We start from the raw sequence: 18,249 nt of genomic DNA on the forward strand, positions 1-18,249 counted from the left end.
AGCCCTGTACTATCCTTTGCTATCTCTCTCAAAATTCACTGTATCTTGCCTTCAAGCCATTCCATTTTTCTCTTTTTTACATGTATTTCTATTTCCTCATCTAAATAATGTATTTCCTTCCTTCCTTCTTTCCTTCCTCCCTACCCCCGCCCTCTCCCTTTCTTTCTTTCCTTCTTTCTTTCTCCTTTCTTTCTTTCTTTCTTTCTTTCTTTCTTTCTTCTTTCTTTCTTTCTTTCTTTCTTTCTTTCTTTCTTTCTTTCTTTCTTTCTTTCTTTCTTTCTTTCTTTCTTTCTTTCTTTCTTTCTTTCTTTCTTTCTTTCTTCTTCTCACCTTCTTCTTTCCTATTCTCCTTCCATCCAGGCCTTCCCTCAAGGTTAAGTTTTTGGATTTGTACTTTAATGTCTACTCTCTCTTATTTATTTGACTGACCCTTGTGTAAGGCTTAAATTCCATGTTTCTCCCATTTTTAAAATAGAAAATCTTATTTTATAGTCCCATTGTCATCTCATACTCAATAATAACTAACTGAATGCCCTTCTGGGATTCATGTGTACCATTTTTACTTTATAATTCTATTAATTTTTTTGCTACAGGCTCTAGAGCAAATGACCCAATCTTTATATGCCTCTTTTTCTCTCATTAAAACAGATACTTTAGATAATTTCTGCCGTTCCTGAAGGCTCTGGAGTATGGTGAGCCCTTATTCTAAGACATGAGAGACTCACCTACCTTGTGAAATTTTAGACTCAACATTTTGTATTTAGTCATATTTGTCCCTTTAAGTGTCCATCTCTTGGACTAGCTGAAAGCATAGATCCCATAAAAGAAATGTCTAGAAAATGCTCAACCTTGGTTTCCTATATCCTGAACCATACTATTATACTAAACATATAGCTTGAACCATTCATTATCACTTCAAAATTGCTCTTTTTAAAACATCTCTCCATTTTTGAAAAATTATATTTTGCATTTCTGCTTCTTCTTTTAGAACTGAATGATATAATTTATTATTTTTATTTTTTTATCTTTTCACTGTTTTTATTTTTTCATTTTTATTTTTTATTATTTTTTTTTACAGTAGGTCCTTACTGGTTATCTATTTTAAATATAGCAGTGTGTATATACGTGTCTATCTGAAATTCCCAATCTATACCTGCTCCCCAACCTTCCCCGCTAGTAACCATAAATTCATTCTCTAAGTCTGTGAGTCTGTTTCTGTTTTGTAAATAAGCTCATACATCATTTTTTTTAGATTCCACATATAAGTGATATCATATAATATTTATCTTTCTCTGTCTGACTTCACTTGGTAGGATAATCTCCTGGTTCATCAATGTTGCTACAAATGGCATTATTTCATTCTTTGCAATGGCTGAATAACATTCCATTGTATATACGTACCACATCTTCGTAATCCGTTCATCTGTGGATGGACATTTCATGTCTTAGTTATTGTGAACAGTGCTGCAATGAATATTGGGGTGCCTGTATCCTTTCAAACCATGTTTTTCTCTGGATATACTCCCAGGAGTAGGGTTGCTGGATCATATGGTACCATTATTTTTAGGAACATCGATACTGTTCTCCACAGTGGCTGTCCAAATTTACATTCCCTCAATAGTGAATGAGGACTCCCTCTTGCGAGAACACCAGAATCACAACTAGCTGCTGGACAATCATCGACAGGAAGATACTGGAACTCATCAAAAAAGATACCCCACATCCAAAGACAAAGGAGAAACCACAATGAGACGGTAGGGGGGGTGCAATCACAGAAAAATCAAATCCTACAACTGGTGGCTGGGTAACTCACAGACTGGTGAACACTTATACCACAGAAGTCCACCCACTGGAGTGAAGGTTCTGAGCCCCACGTCAGGCTTCCCAACCTGAGGGTCTGGCAACGAGAGGAGGAATTCCTAGAGAATCAGACTATGAAACCTAGTGGGAATTCATTACAGGACTTCAACAGGACTGGGGGAAACAGAGACTCCACTCTTGGAAGGCACACACAAAGGAGTGTGCACATTGGGACCCAGGGGAAGGAGCAGTGACCCTGGGGGAGACTGAACCAGACATACCTGCTAGTGTTGGAGGGTCTCCTGCAGAGGCAGGGGGTGGCTCTGTTTCACTATGGGAACAAGGACACTGGCAGCAGAAGTTCTCGGAAGTACTCCTTGGAATGAGCCCTCCCAGAGTCTGTCATTAGCACCACCAAAGAGCCCAGGTAGGCTCCAGTGTTGGGTTGCCTCAGGCAAAACAACCAACAGGGAGGGAACCCAGCCCCACCCATCAACAGTCAAGTGGATTAAAGTTTTACTGAGCTCTGACCGCCACAGCAACAGTCAGCTCTCCCCACCACCAGTCCCTCCCATCAAGCCTCTTAGATAGCCTCATTCCCCAGAGGGCAGAGAGCAGAAGCAAGAAGAACTACAATCCTGCAGCCTGTAGAACAAAAAACACATTCAGAGAAAGATAGACAAGAAGAAAAGGCAGAGGGCTATATACCAGATGAAGGAACAAGATAAAACCTGAGAAAAACAACTAAATGAAGTGGAGATAGGCAACCTTCCAGAAAAAGAATTCAGAATAATGATAGTGAAGATGATCCAGGACCTCGGAAAAAGAATGGAGGCAAAGATCAAGAAGATGCAAGAAATGTTTAACAAAGACCTAGAAGAATTAAAGAACAAACAAACAGAGATGAACAATACAATAACTGAAATGAAAACTACACTAGAAGGAATCAATAACAGAATAACTGAGGCAGAAGAAAGAATAAGTGACCTGGAAGACAGAATGGTGGAATTCACTGCTGTGCAACAGACTAAAGAAAAAAGAATAAAAACAAATGAAGACAGCCTAAGAGACCTCTGGGACAACATAAAACACAACAACACTAACATTATAGTGGTCCCAGAAGGAGAAGAGAGAGAGAAAGGACCCAAGAAAATATTTGAAGTGATTAGAGTCAAAAACTTCCCTAACATGGGAAAGGAAAAAGCCACCCAAGTCCAGGAAGCGCAACGAGTTCCATACAGGATAAACCCAAGGAGAAACAGGCCGAGACACATAGTAATCAAATTGGCAAAAATTAAAGACAAAGAAAAATTATTGAAAGCAGCAAGGGAAAAAAGACAAATAACATACAAAAGAACTCCCATAAGGCTAACAGCTGATTTCTCAGCAGAAACTCTACAAGCCAGAAAGGAGTGGCATGATATACTTAAAGTGATGAAAGGGAAGAACCTACAACCAAGATTACTCTACCCAGCAAGGATCTCATTCAGATTCGATGGAGAAATGAAAGGCTTTCCAGAGAAGCAAAAGCTAAGAGAATTCAGCACCATCAGACCAGCTCTACAACAAATGCTAAAGGAACTTCTGTAAGTGGGAAACACAAGAGAAGAAAAGGAATTACAAGAACAAACCCAAAACAATAAAGAAAATGGTCATAGGAACATACATATTGATAATTACCTTAAACGTGAATGGATTAAATGCTCCAACCAAGAGACAGAGGCTTGCTGAATGGATACAAAAACAAGACCCTCATATATGCTGTCTACAAGAGACCCACTTCAGACCAAGGGACACATACAGACTGAAAGTGAGGGGATGGAAAAAGATATTCCATGCAAATGGAAATCAAAAGAAAGCTGGAGTGGCTATACTCATATCAGATAAGATAGACTTTAAAATAAAGAATGTTACAAGAGACAAGGAAGGACACTACATAATGATCAAGGGATCAATCCAAGAAGAAGATATAACAATTATAAATATATATGCACCCAACATAGGAGCACCCCAATACATAAGGCAACTGCTAACAGCTATAAAAGAGGAAATTGACAGTAACACAATCATAGTGGGGGACTTTAACACCTCACTTGCACCAATGGACAGATCATCCAAAATGAAAATTAATAAGGAAACACAAGCTTTAAATGACAAATTAAAACAGGTGGACTTAATTGATATTTATAGGACATTGCATCCAAAAACAGCATATTACACTTTCTTCTCAAGTGTGCATGGAACATTCTCCAGGATAGATCACATCTTGGTTCACAAATCAAGCCTCAGAAAACTTAAGAAAACTGGAAGCATATCAAGCATCTTTTCTGACCCCAACGCTATGAGATTAGAAATGAATTACAGGGAAAAAAACGTAAAAAACACAAACTCATAGAGGCTAAACAATAAGTTACTAAATAACCAAGAGATCGCTGAAGAAATCAAAGAGGAAATCAAAAAATACCTAGAGACAAATGACAAAAAAAACAAGACGATCCAAAACCTATGAGGTGCAGCAAAAGCAGTTCTAAGAGGGAAGTTTATAGCTATAAAAGCCTACTTGAAGAAACAGGAAAAATCTCAAGTAAACAATCTAACCTTACACCTAAAGGAACTAGAGAAAGAAGAACAAACACAATCCAAAGTTAGCAGAAGGAAAGAGATCATAAAGATCAGAGCAGAAATAAATGAAATAGAAACAAAGAAAACAATAGGAAAGATCAATAAAACTAAAAGCTGGTTCTTTGAGAAGATAAACAAAATTGATAAACCATTAGCCAGACTCATCAAGAAAAAGAGGGAGAGGACTCAAATCAATAAAATCAGAAATGAAAAAGGAGAAGTTACAACAGACACCGCAGAAATACAAAGCATCCTAAGAGACTACTACAAGCAACTCTATGCCAATAAAATGGACAACCTGGAAGAAATGGGCAAATTCTTAGAAAGATATAACCTTCCAAGACTGAACCAGGAAGAAACAGAAAATATGAACAGACCAATCACAAGTAATGAAATTGAAACTGTGATTAAAAATCTTCCAACAAACAAAAGTCAAGGACCAGATGGCTTCACAGGTGAATTCTATCAAACATTTAGAGAAGAGCTAACACCCATCCTTCTCAAACTCTTCCGAAAAATTGCAGAGGAAGGCACACTCCCAAACTTATTGTATGAGGCCACCATCACCCTGATACCAAAACCAGACAAAGATACTACAAAAAAAGAAAATTACAGACCAATATCACTGATGAATATAGACACAAAATCCTCAACAAAATACTAGCAAACAGAATCCAACAACACATTAAAAGGATCATACACCACGATCAAGTGGGATTTGTCCCAGGGATGCAGGATTTTTCAATATATGCAAATCAATCAATGTGATACACCATACTAACTAATTGAAGAATAAAAACCATATGATCATTTCAATAGATGCAGGAAAAGCTTTTGACAAATTCAACAACCATTTATGTTAAAAAACTCTCCAGAAAGTGGGCATAGAGGGATCCTACCTCAACATAATAAAGGCCATATATGACAAACCCACAGCAACCATCATTCTCAATGGTGAAAAACTGAAAACATTTCCTCTAAGATCAGGAACGAGACAAGGATGTCCATTCTCACCACTATTATTCAACATAGTTTGAGAAGTCCTAGCCACGGCAATCAGAGAACAAAAAGAAATAAAAGTAGTACAAATTGGAAAGGAAGAAGTAAAACTGTCACTGTTTGCAGATTACATGATACTATATAGAGAGAATCTGAAAGATAAATTATAGAAACACTCCCATTTACCATTGCAACAACAACAACAAAAATACCTAGGAATAAACCTTCCTAGGGAGACAAAAGACCTGTATGCAGAAAACTATAAGACACTGATGAAAGAAATTAAAGATTATACCAACAGACGGAGAGATATACCATGTTCATGGATTGGGTGAATCAATATTGTGAAAATGACTATACTACCCAAAGCAATCTACAGATTCCATGCAATCCCAATCAAATTACCAAGGGCATTTTTTACAGAACTAGGACAAATCATCTTAATATTTGTATGGAGACACAAAAGACCCTGAATAGCTAAAGCAGTCCTGAGGGAAAAAAACGGAGCAGGAGGAATCAGACTCCCTGACTTCAGACTAGACTACAAAGCTACAGTCATCAAGACAATATGGTACTGGTCCAAAACAGAAACACGATTAATGGAACAAGATAGAAAGCCCAGAGATAAACCCATGCACCTATGGTCAACTAATCTATGACAAAGGAGGCAAACATATACAATGGAGAAAAGATAGTCTCTTCAATAAATGGTGCTGGGAAAACTGGACAGCTACATGTAAAAGAATGAAATTAGAACACTCCCTAACACCATACACAAAAATAAACTCAAAATGGATTCGAGACCTAAATATAAGACAGGACACTATAAAACTCTTAGAGGAAAACATAGGAAGAACACTTTTGACACAAATCTCAGCAAGATCTTTTTTGATCCACCTTCTAGAGTAATGGAAATAAAAACAAAACTAAACAAATGGGACCTAATGAAAGTTCAAAGTTTTTACACAGCAAAGGAAACCATAAAGAAGATGAAAGGACAACCATCAGAATGGGAGAAAATATTTGCAAATGAATCAACAGACAAAGGAATAATCTCCAAAATATATAAACAGCTCATGCAGCTCAATATTAAAGAAACAAACCACCCAATCCAAAAATGGGCAGAAGGCGTAAATAGACATTTCTCCAAAGAAGACATAGAGATGGCCAAGAAGCACATGAAAAGCTGCTCAACATCACTAATTATTAGAGAAATGCAAATCAAGACTGCGATGAGGTATCACCTCACACCAGTTAGAATGAGCATCATCAGAAAATCTAGAAACAACAAATGCTGGAGAGGATGTGGGGAAAAGAGAACCCTCTTGCACTGTTGGTGGGAATGTAAATTGATACAGCCACTATGGAGAACAGTATGGAGGTTCCTTAAATAACTAAAAATAGGGCTTCCCTGGTGGCGCAGTGGTTGAGAATCGGCCTGCCAATGCAGGGGACACAGGTTCGAGCCCTGGTCTGGGAAGATGCCACATGCTGCGGAGCAACTAGGCCCGTGAGCCACAACTACTGAGCCTGCGCGTCTGAAGCCTGTGCTCCACAACAAGAGAGGCCGCGATAGTGAGAGACCTGCGCACCGCGATGAAGAGTGGCCCCGCTTGCCGCAACTGGAGAAAGCCCTCACACAGAAACGAAGACCCAACACAGCCAAAAATAAAAATAAATAAAATAAAGAATTACAAAAAAAAAAAAAAAAGAGTAAAATATTAAAAAAAAAAAAACTAAGAAAAACTAAAAATAGAATTACCATATGATCCAGCAATCCCACTACTGGGCATATACCCAGAGAAAACCATAATTCCAAAAGACACATGTTGGCTTCCCTGGTGGCACAGTGGTTTAGAATCTGCCTGCCAGTGCAGGGGACACAGGTTCAAGACCTGGTCTGGGAAGATCCCACATGCCGTGGAGCAACTGGGCCTGTGAGCCACAACTACTGAGCCTGTTTATCTGGAGCCTGTGCTCTGCCAGAAGAGAGGCCATGATAGTGAGAGGCCCGTGCACCATGATGAAGAGTGGACCCCGCTCACCACAACTAAAGAAAGCCCTCGCACAGAAACAGTTGAACTACCCATCCAGTTGAACTAGCCATCAAAGAAAACTTCCCATGTACACAGCTGTCAATTTGGTTAACTCAGAAGTTAGATCACAACTGTGTGACACACCAACTCAGTTTTGTTTAACAGTTCTATCATAAAGACGATCTTTATATGGTGTCACAATGTGCCTTTCTGCACCCTTCGTGTACTGGTGTCAAGATTGCTTCCTTTTTATCCTAGATCTTTTCCATCAAAATAGACATAATGCATTTAATCTCTCTTTCAGAAGACAACCTTTCAAATATTTGAAAACGGTAACTTGTCACCTTCTTTTCTTCATTTTCTTCTTTATTTCAACAGAGATCAATTGAATGCAAAAATATTTTGTAGACTTTTTCCTGTCTTGGCTAAAAACTTGGGAAGAGTGACATAACCCAGGAAAACCCCTGTAATTTATATTAATAATAACTTATTAAAGAATATGGTAGCCATTATAATGCACATTCAAAGGGGATAATCATTAGAAGTTTGACAGCTTTGCATGCAGCAGTCAGGTGGAAACTAGTTCATCCTTTTGGAATGGGCTAACTGCTTATTAAGATTAACTGTTTCATCTGGGCAGAGGTGCATTGCTATCAACTGAAATGGATAACCTGACAACCCTTTTATTCTTAACTAGTTGAAAAAATATAAAATATGAATATCATGGAGAGTGCAGCATTGTACTCCAGAAATGTTTATGTAAATTGATCATCATGTAATGGAACAGGACCCTATGGTCCTTCCTACCCATGTCCTTTGCCTGCCTTTTGTCTGTGGGAAAAATTTAGCAAAAGAATAAGTTTAGTCAGAAAAGTGAGAAAATGTAGAAACAAAGGAAAACACTCCTACAAGACTAAATAATAACATAGTCATTAAGCATAGTAAAGGACATTTAGTTCCTCCTCATGGGTTATAGATAATATTCTAAGCCATATCCTGTGAGCTGTCTTATAGATACAAAAACCCCCACCAGGTGGAAGAAGTTAGCTACAGGATGACCACACTGTAGCCGTGACATAAGCTGCCACAATTCAGAGAACTGGTCTCAAAGAAATGGTAACAAACCGACTCTGGAAATAAGGACTAACTGTACTTAAAACAATCAAGATTAGCTGATCAGACCACCGCATGGCTAATTTCAAGATGACTGTCAGAGCTGACTGTGCTGTTTCTGCATGTAGACCCCTCCTTCCATCTATAAAAGTTCTTGCCTAGTAATTATTGGGTGGTGGTGGTGGGGAGTCGGCCTTTGGACAGGAGCCTGCCCTCCCCTGCAGGTTGCCAGCCTCCAAAATAAAGCAAACTTTCCCTTCCACCAACCTTGTCTCTTTACTGGCTTTTGAGTGGTGAACAGCCAGACCCCACTTTCAGTAACAATTGCTGTGAGAGCATCCAAGACAGATATCATAAACTATCAGGTGGAATCAACAGAGTTGAATATTTGGGAATATCCAAAATGTCACAAGAGTCAAAAGAAATAAGAATAAGAGGTAAACTGGAATCCAAGGGGGAATAAAGGTAATATGTTTGAATATTAGAGACAATTTTCCATGCCTATGGCCTGTCTTTCATCCATTCAGGTACTATAGTATGCGGCAAAAAAAAAAAAAAAAAAAAAAAAGATATTTTTAAAAAGCACGGGGTAGTATAAGAAATAAAAGGAATCCAAATTGGAAAGGAAGAAATAGAACTGTCATTGTTTGCAGATGACATAATATATATAGAAAACCCCAAAGACAACACCAAAATTCGTTAGAACTAATAAATGAATTCAGTAAGGATGCAGCATACAAAATCAATATATAGAAATATGCTGAATTTCTAAACACTAGTAACAAACTATCAGAAAGAGAATTTAAGAAAACAATCCCATTTACAATTGCATCAAAAAAAACAAAATACCTAGGAGTAAATCTAACTAAGGTGGCTAAAGACCTGTACTCAGAAAGCTATAAGAAATTGATGAAAGAAATTGGAGATGACACAAGCAAATGCTCATGGATTGGAAGAATTCATATTGTTAAAATGACCATACTACCCAAGGCAATATACAAATTAAATACAATCTCTATTAAAATACCAATGGCATACTAGAACAAAGAATTCTAAAATCTGTGTGGAAACAGAATAGATTCCAAATAGCCAAAACAGTCTTGAGAAAGAACAAAGCTGGAGGTATCAAAATCCCTGATTTCAAACTATACTACATATTTACAGTATTAAAACTCTATGGTACTGGCACAAAAACAGATGCATAGAACAGAATATGGAGCCCAGAAATGAATCCACACTTATATAGTCAATTAAAAAAGAGGAAGAATATACAATGGGGCAAAGAGAGCCTCTTCAAAAATGATGTTGGAAAAATTGGACAGCTCCATGCAAAAGAATCAAACTGGATTACTTTCTCACACCATATACAGAAATAAAATTAAAATGGATTAAAGACTTAAATGTAAGACCTGAAACCATAAAAATCCTAGAAGAAAACATAAGCAGTACTCTCTTTCACATCAGCCTTAGCAATATTTTTTTGGATGTGTCTCCTCAGACAAAGGAAACAAAAGCAAAAATAAACAAATGGGATTACATCAGACTAAAAACCTTCTGCACAGCAAAGAAAACTATCAACAAAACAAAAAGGCTCCCTACTGGAAGAAAGAAGATATTTGCAAACAATATAACTGATTAGGTGTTAATATCCAAAATTTTCAAATAACTCATGCAACTGAACATCAAAAAAAAAAAAAAAAAAGTCAACCTGATTAAAAAATGGACAGAGGAACTGGATAGATATTATTCCAAAGAAGACATACAGATGGTCAACAGGCACATGGAAAGATGCTTAACATCACAAGTCAAAACTGCAATGCAATATTACCTCATACTTGTCAGAATGGAGGAAAGGAAACCCTCCTGCACTGTTAGTGGGAATGTAAGTTGATACAGTCACTGTAGAAAACAGTATGCAGGTTCCTCAAAAAATTAAAAATACAGTTCAGCAATTCCACTTCTGGGTATTGTTCCAAAGAAAATAAAATCATTAATTCAGAAAGATATATGCACCCCTATGTTCATTCCAACATCATTCACAATAGCCAAGATATAAAATCAACTTAATGTCCATTGATAGGTGAATGGAAAAAGAAGATATGATGTATACGTGCAATAGAATATTACTCAGCCATAAAATAGAATAAAGTCTTGCCATTTTCCATAACGTGGATGGACCTAGAGGATATTATGCTAAGTGAAATATCAGATAAACATCATGTGGTTTCACTTATATGTGGGATCTAAAAACTATAACAAAATACAAACAGACTCATATAGAGAACAAACAGGTGGTTGCCAGAGGGGATGGGGGTCAGAGGATGAGTGAAATAAGTAATGGAAATTAAGAGGCACAAACTTCCTGTTACAAAATAAATGAGTCACAGGGATGAAATGTTTCTGTGGTGACATATGGTTAAATGGACTTTTTGTGGTGATCATTTTGTAATGTATGGAAATATTGAATCTGTTATGAATCAGGAAGTAACAGAGAGTTTTAGGTCAAGTATACTTCAAAAAAAAGTAATTGAGGTCCATGAATATGACTCACTTGAACAAAATCTATTCCTATTTAATATCATTTCACTTATTTTAACTGAAAAATAAATGTTTGTATTTGATAAAGTTTTAATAATCTGGATCTGTAGTGATAAATGACAACAAATATTTATCTGAAAAAGAAAAAAAAAAAGAAAACAAAAAGGCCAAGGATTTTGAAAAATAATGAATTATTCAAAAGGGAGAAAAAACTAATGAGTTAGTCAAAAGGGAATAAAGTCATTATTTCTATGATCAAACTGTGTTATTTTAAATTGAGTTAAATATGCTGATTCATGAAGGCGAGACAGAAAGTGCATACATGGTAGGGATTCCAGAGAGGAAGGGGACAATTATTTATTGAGCATATGCTTTGTGCAGAGTATGATGCCAGGTGCTTTGCATATGCTGTCATGAATATAATATCAATTATTATAATAATTATCCTTTGTCATCTATACTGAAATGAAAACCTAGGGAAAAAACAAAAGATCATAAGGCTAGCTATAAAGGACAACCACCCTCTGAAAGTCCAACCCAGACAAAATTATATCTATGCCTTGAATGCTTTCAGGTCATGCTGTATTTTTAGCACTTTAGTTTTTAGCACTTAACACATTTTTTTTTCATTAAACATTTGTGAATTTTTGCTTAAAGCTAGTTGCCCCTACTACACTATTAACTGCATAAAGGTAAAGACTAAATCATCTTTATTTTTTCACTGTTAAATTTCCAGCAGCTAGCACAGTTTGAAGCATATTTGAGATGCCTAGTAATGAGCTACTGAATAAAGAGATAAATCCATTAATTGAAAGCTTTGTTAAGTCTGTTGGGTCTTAACAACACCATAAACAAAGAAACAAAATCTCACAAACTACACTATTTGGTCTACTTATTGAAGATACTGCTATTTCTAAAAGTAGCAGAATGCCCTGAGTCCCAAACTGAAATTCATATTTGACTATCTGTGGATATCTTTTGATCTTGCTTTCTTTGTTTTATTTTACTTTTGCTTATATGTGATGGATTCTATTTAGAAGAGAGAAGGAGAAATATGTATACAATCCTTTGGAGAACTGGTGAAGGAGTGGGTAGGGAAATCATAGTACGGTGTAATGGATTTGAAATTGGACAGAGCTGGGTTTAAGTAACAGCTCTCTCAATGGAATTTACTTACTTTCTCCAAGACCCAAGATCCTTATCAGTGAAATTAACATAAACCACCAACCCCACAACATTGCTTGAAGAATTTATTGTAATAAAGCATGATGCATGTTAGGTGCATAGAATAGTACCTGGAATTCAGTAAACACACAGTAAGTGGTTTGCTATTGCTGTCATCATTATTATATTAATAATTTTACTGGATAAAGGCATTGTAATGGCTTCTGCTTGGTCCAACTTACCTGAGAACCTTCTTTAAAGTCTGAGGTAAGAAATATAGAACCAGAACTTACAAAAACTGTTACCCTGAAGTGCTCTGTATAATTAGATGTGCAGGGTGACAGAGGCCAGGTGACAGAATATAGGGCAAACTTAGAGAGAAGGGTAATGCATTCACTTCTGCATGGAATTCAGCATTGCTCTGGAACTGTAAATCCTTTCCTTGGGCACTTGTGTTTCCAGGTGAGGCCATATGAGAAAAGGAACGAGCACAGGATATTGTCCAGAGCACTTGAGAAACCACCCCAAGAATTCCTGGAAAAAGTGGTTTGGAGTAAAGTAAGGGTACTTATGGCTGGGTAGAAGGGGATAAGGGGTTGATAGCCTTTGTTCAGATAGTGGGGTTCTGCACCATGCATTTTGGGAATTAATACTAATGCAGTCTTTCTTACATATCTGTTCTACCAAGCCTGGTTAACAATCAGGTTGCATGCTAAAATAAATATTGTGGCTTGAAGAGAATTGACACACATCAGAAAGCAGAAAAGGAGGTCAATGTCCAGGAGAGAGAATACCTTAACCTAGTCGTACTAGTTATTTGGACTCAGTGCCTCAAAACTTTGTCAAGAAGCAACGCCCATCATTCCACTACCAGCACCATAAGTCCACATGTTTGAGAGGTAAATCTGAGTGCTAGGCAGCATGTTGTTCTCAGAATTGTCCCTCCCTCACATAATTACTGTTTCAAGATAGTTTTATAATGATCATGGTTGTGTTTCTTGGCGCCCTATACTGCTATATAGTCAATTCTCTCCTAGAAAGCAAGTCCGTCACTCTTGCAAAGAGGGTCCTGAATTGGTATCTCACCACTTTACCACACTTATAGTGACATTTGTGAAAAGAAGCGGTAGACACAGTTCAGGAGAAAACTGCAACAACCTGCTTTGAAAATATTGGCTTTTCACTATTAATTTCATTCAGAATATTTTAACTCTTTTCTTTCATTTAAAAATAGTTTATAACAGGCACACTTACATTTATTAACAAATATCTGTTAGTAATCTACTCCAAAAGCTTTTGCTAAACTTAATAATTCATTTCATTTCAACTATAGGTGTTTAAAAAATGCATTTAACCCTTGAGCCAACTACTTAAAACTCACCAGGGTCTCATCCTCTTGGCAAATACTAAGTATGTTTGAAAAGTCAGTGATCTACCAGACAAAGAAAAGAACAATATTTGCTTGCTGTCTTTCCTGTAATTGCTGTTTGGCCTTTATTGCCTAAGGTCAAGTTGCATTAGAGGGCTCTTGCCATCCTTTATTTACAATGGTTAGTCAGAGAGCTCCAGCTCTAGCACTTTCCAAATTCAAGGTCTTTGTTATAAAGATAAGTGATACAGCTGTGGTGAGTGGAGAAAGAGAGTTTGGGAGAATGACTTAAAACTGAGATATTGGGGGGACTTTCAAGACAGTGGACGAGTAAGGCATGGAGATCACCTTCCTCCCCACAAATACATCAAAAATACATCTACATGTGCAACAACTCCTACAGAACACCTACTGAACGCTGACAGAAGACCTCAGACTTCCCAAATGGCAAGTAACTCCACACGTACCTGGGTAGGGCAAGAGAAAAAAGAGAAAACAGAGACAAAAGAATAGGGATGGGACCTGCACTTCTGGGAGGGAGCTGTGAAGGAAGAAAAGTTTCTACACACTACAAATCCCCTTCACTGGCGAAGACAGAGGGTGGGCACGGGGAACCTTCGGAGCCACAGAGGAGAGCACAGCAACAAGGGTGCAGAGGGCAAAGTGGAGAGATTCCTCTACAGAGGATCAGTGCCGACCAACACTCACCAGCCTGAGAGGCTTGTCTGCTCACCCTCTGGGGTGGGTGGGGGCTGGGAGCTGAGGTTCGGGCTTTGGAGGTCAGATCCCAGGGAGAGGACTGAGGTTGACTGCATGAAGACAGCCTGAGCGGGGCTAGTGCACAACAGCTAGCCAGGAGGGAGTCCACGAAAAGGTCTGGAACTGCCTAAGAGGCAAGAGACCATTGTTTCTGGGTGTGCGAGGAGAGGGGATTCAGATCACTGCCTAAACAAGCTCCAGAGACGTGTGTGAGCTGTGGTTATCAGCACGGACACCAGAGACGGGCATGAAATGCTAAGGCTGCTGCTGCAACCACTAAGAAACCTGTGTGCAAGCACAGGTCACTATCCACACCTCCCCTCCTGGAATCCTGTGCAGCCTGCCACTACCAGGGTCCCATGATCCAGGGACAACTTCCCCAGGAGAACACATGGCACACCTCAGGCTCTTGCAATGTCATGCTGGCCTCTGCCACCACAGGTTCACCTAGCATTTTGTACCCCTCAGTCCCCTTGGCCTGAGTGAGCCAGAGCTCGTTAATCAGCTGCTACGTTAACCCCGTCCTGTCTGGGTGGGGAACAGATGCCAGAGGGTGACCTACATGCAGAGGTGGGGCCAAATTCAAAGCTGAACCCCAGGAGCTGTGCGAACAAAGAAGAGAAAGGGAAATTTCTCCCAGCAGCCTCAGGAGCAGTGGATTAAATCTCCACAATCAACTTGATGTACCCTGCATCTGTGGAATACCTGAATAGACAATGAATCGTCCCAAAATTGAAGCGGTGGACTTTGAGCAACTCTATACTTGGGGTATGCTTTCTGCATCTAATTTGTTCCTGGTTTTATGTTGTCTTAGTGTAGTATTTAGAGCTTATTATCACTGGTAGATTTATTGATTTGGTTGCTCTCTTCCTTTTTAAAAAAAAAATATATATTTTTCTTTTTCTCTATTTGGGAGTGTGCATGTGTATGCTTCTTTGTGTGATTTTGTCCATATAGCTTTGCTTTTAGCATTTGTCCTAGGGTTCTGTCTGTCTATTTCTTTCTTTTTTTTTTTTTTTTGGTATAGTTTTTAGCACTTGTTATCATTGATGGATTTGTTTATTGGTTTGGTTGCTCTCTTCTTTCTTTCTTTCTTTTTTTTTTTATTACATTTTTATTTGTTTATTTTAAATACTTTTTAATTTTTTATTTTAATAACTTTATTTAGTTAGTTTTCTATCTTTCTTTTTTTTTTTTTCTCCCTTTTCTTCTGAGCTGTGTGGCTGACAGGGTTTTGGTGCTTGGGCTGGGTGTCAGGCCTGAGTCTCTTAGGTGGGAGAGCCAAGTTCAGGACAGTTAATCACCAGAGACCCCCTGGCCCCACATAATGTCAAATGGCAGTAGCTCTCCCAGATATCTCCATCTCATTGCTAAGACACAGCTTCACTCAACGACCAGCAAGCTACAGTGCTGGACACCCCATACCAAACAACTAGCAAGACAGGAACACAACCCCACTGATTAGCAGAGAGATTGCCTAAAAATCATAATAAGTTCACAGGTATCACAAAACACAGAACCAGACACGGTCCTGCACACCAGAAAGACAAGACACAGCCTCATTCACCAGAACACAGGCACCAGTCCCCTCCACAAGGAAGCCTACACAACCGACTGAACCAACTTTATCCACTAGGGGCAGATGCCAAAAACAATGGGAACTATGAACCTACAGCCTGCAAAAAGGAGACACCAAAGGCAGTAAGTTGAGGAAAATGAGAAGACAGAGAAATACACACAGATGAAGGAGCAAGGTAAAAACCCAACAGAGCAAACAAATGAACAGGAAATAGGCAGTCTACCTGAAAAAGTATTCAGAGTAATGATAATAAAGATGATCCAAAATCTTGGAAATAGAATGGAGAAAATACAAGAACTGCTTGACAAGGACCTAGAAGAACAAAAGAGTAAACAAACAATGATGAACAACACAATGCATGAAATAAAAAATGCCCTAGAAGGAATCAATAGAAGAATAAATGAGGCAGAAGAACGGATAAGTCACCTGGAAGATAAAAGAGTAGAAATAACTACCACAGAGAAGAATAAAGAAAACAGAATGAAAAGAATTGAGGACAGACTCATAGACGTCTGGGACAATATTAAACGCACTAACATTCGAAGTATAGGGGTACAGGAAGAAGAAGAGAAGAAGAAAGGGTCTGAGAAAATATTTGAAAAGATTAAAGCTGAAAAGTTCCCTAACATGGGAAAGGAAATAATCAATCAAGTCCAGGAAGAAAAGAGAGTCTCATACAGGATAAAGCCAAGGAGAAACACACCAAGACACATATTAATCAAGCTATCAAAAGTAAAATTCAAAGAAAAAACATTAAAAGCAGCAAGAGAAAAGCAATAAATAACATATAAGGGAATCCATAAAAGGTTAACAGCTGATTTCTCAGCAAAAACTCTGTAAGCCAGAGGGGAGTGACAGAACGTATTTAAAGTAATTAAAAGGAAAAACCTACAGCCAAGATTATTCTACCCAGAGAGGATCTCATTCAGATTCATTGGGGAAAAGAAAAGCTTTACAGACAAGCAAAAGCTAAGAGAATTCAGCACCACCAAACCAGCTTTACAACAAATGATAAAGGAACTTCTCTAGGCAGGAAACACAAGAGAAGGAAAAGACCTACAGTAAAAAACCCAAAACAATTAAGAAAATGGTCATAGGAACATACATATTGATAATTACCTTAAATATAAATGGATTAAATGCTCCAACCAAAAGACATAGACTGGCTGAATGGATACAAACACAAGACCCGTATATATGCTGTCTACAAGAGACCCACTTCAAACTTAGGGACACATACAGACTGAAAGTGAGGGGATGGAAAATATATTCCATGCAAATGGAAATCAAAAGAAATCTGGAGTAGCAATTCTCATATCAGACAAAATAAACTTTAAAATAAAGACTATTACAAGAGACAAAGAAGGACACCACATAATGATCAAGGGATCAATCCAAGAAGAATATATAACAATTGTAAATATTTATGCACCCAACATAAGAGCACCTCAATACATAAGGCAAATGCTAACAGCCATAAAAGGGGAAATCAACAGTAACACAATCTTAGTAGAGGACTTTCCCATCCCACTTTCACCAATGGATAGATCATCCACAAGGAAAATAAATAAGGAAACACAAGCTTTAAATGATACATTAAGCAAGATGGACTTAATTGATATTTATAGGACATTCCATCCAAAAACAAGAGAATACACTTTCTTCTCAAGTGCTCATGGAACATTCTCCAGGATAGATCATATCTTGGGTCACAAATCAAGACTTGGTATATTTAAGAAAATGGAAATCATATCAAGTATCGTTTCTGATGACAATGCTATAAGACTAGATATCAATTACAGGGAAAAAAATCTGTGAAAAATACAAACACATGGAGACTAAACAATACACATACTTAATAACCAAGATATCACAGAAGAAATCAAAGAGGAAATAAAAAAATACCTCGAAATAAATGACAATGAAAACACGATGTCCCAAAACCTATGGGATGCAGCAAAAGCAGTTCTAAGAGGGAAGCTTATAGCAATACAATCCTACCTCAAGAAACAAGAACATCTCAAATAAACAAACTAACCTTACACTTAAAGCAATTAGAGAAAGAAGAACAAAAAAACCCTAAAGTTAGCACATGGAAAGAAATAATAAAGATCAGAGCAGAAATAAATGACAAAGAAATGAAGGAAAGAATAGCAAGAATCAATAAAACTAAAAGCTGGTTCTTTGAGAAGATAAACAAAATTGATAAACCATTAGCCAGACTCATCAAGAAAAAAGGATAAGACACAAATCAATAGAATTAGAAATGA

Source organism: Eschrichtius robustus, chromosome 20 (assembly GCF_028021215.1).
Source record: "Eschrichtius robustus isolate mEscRob2 chromosome 20, mEscRob2.pri, whole genome shotgun sequence".
Lineage (NCBI taxonomy): Eukaryota > Metazoa > Chordata > Mammalia > Artiodactyla > Eschrichtiidae > Eschrichtius > Eschrichtius robustus.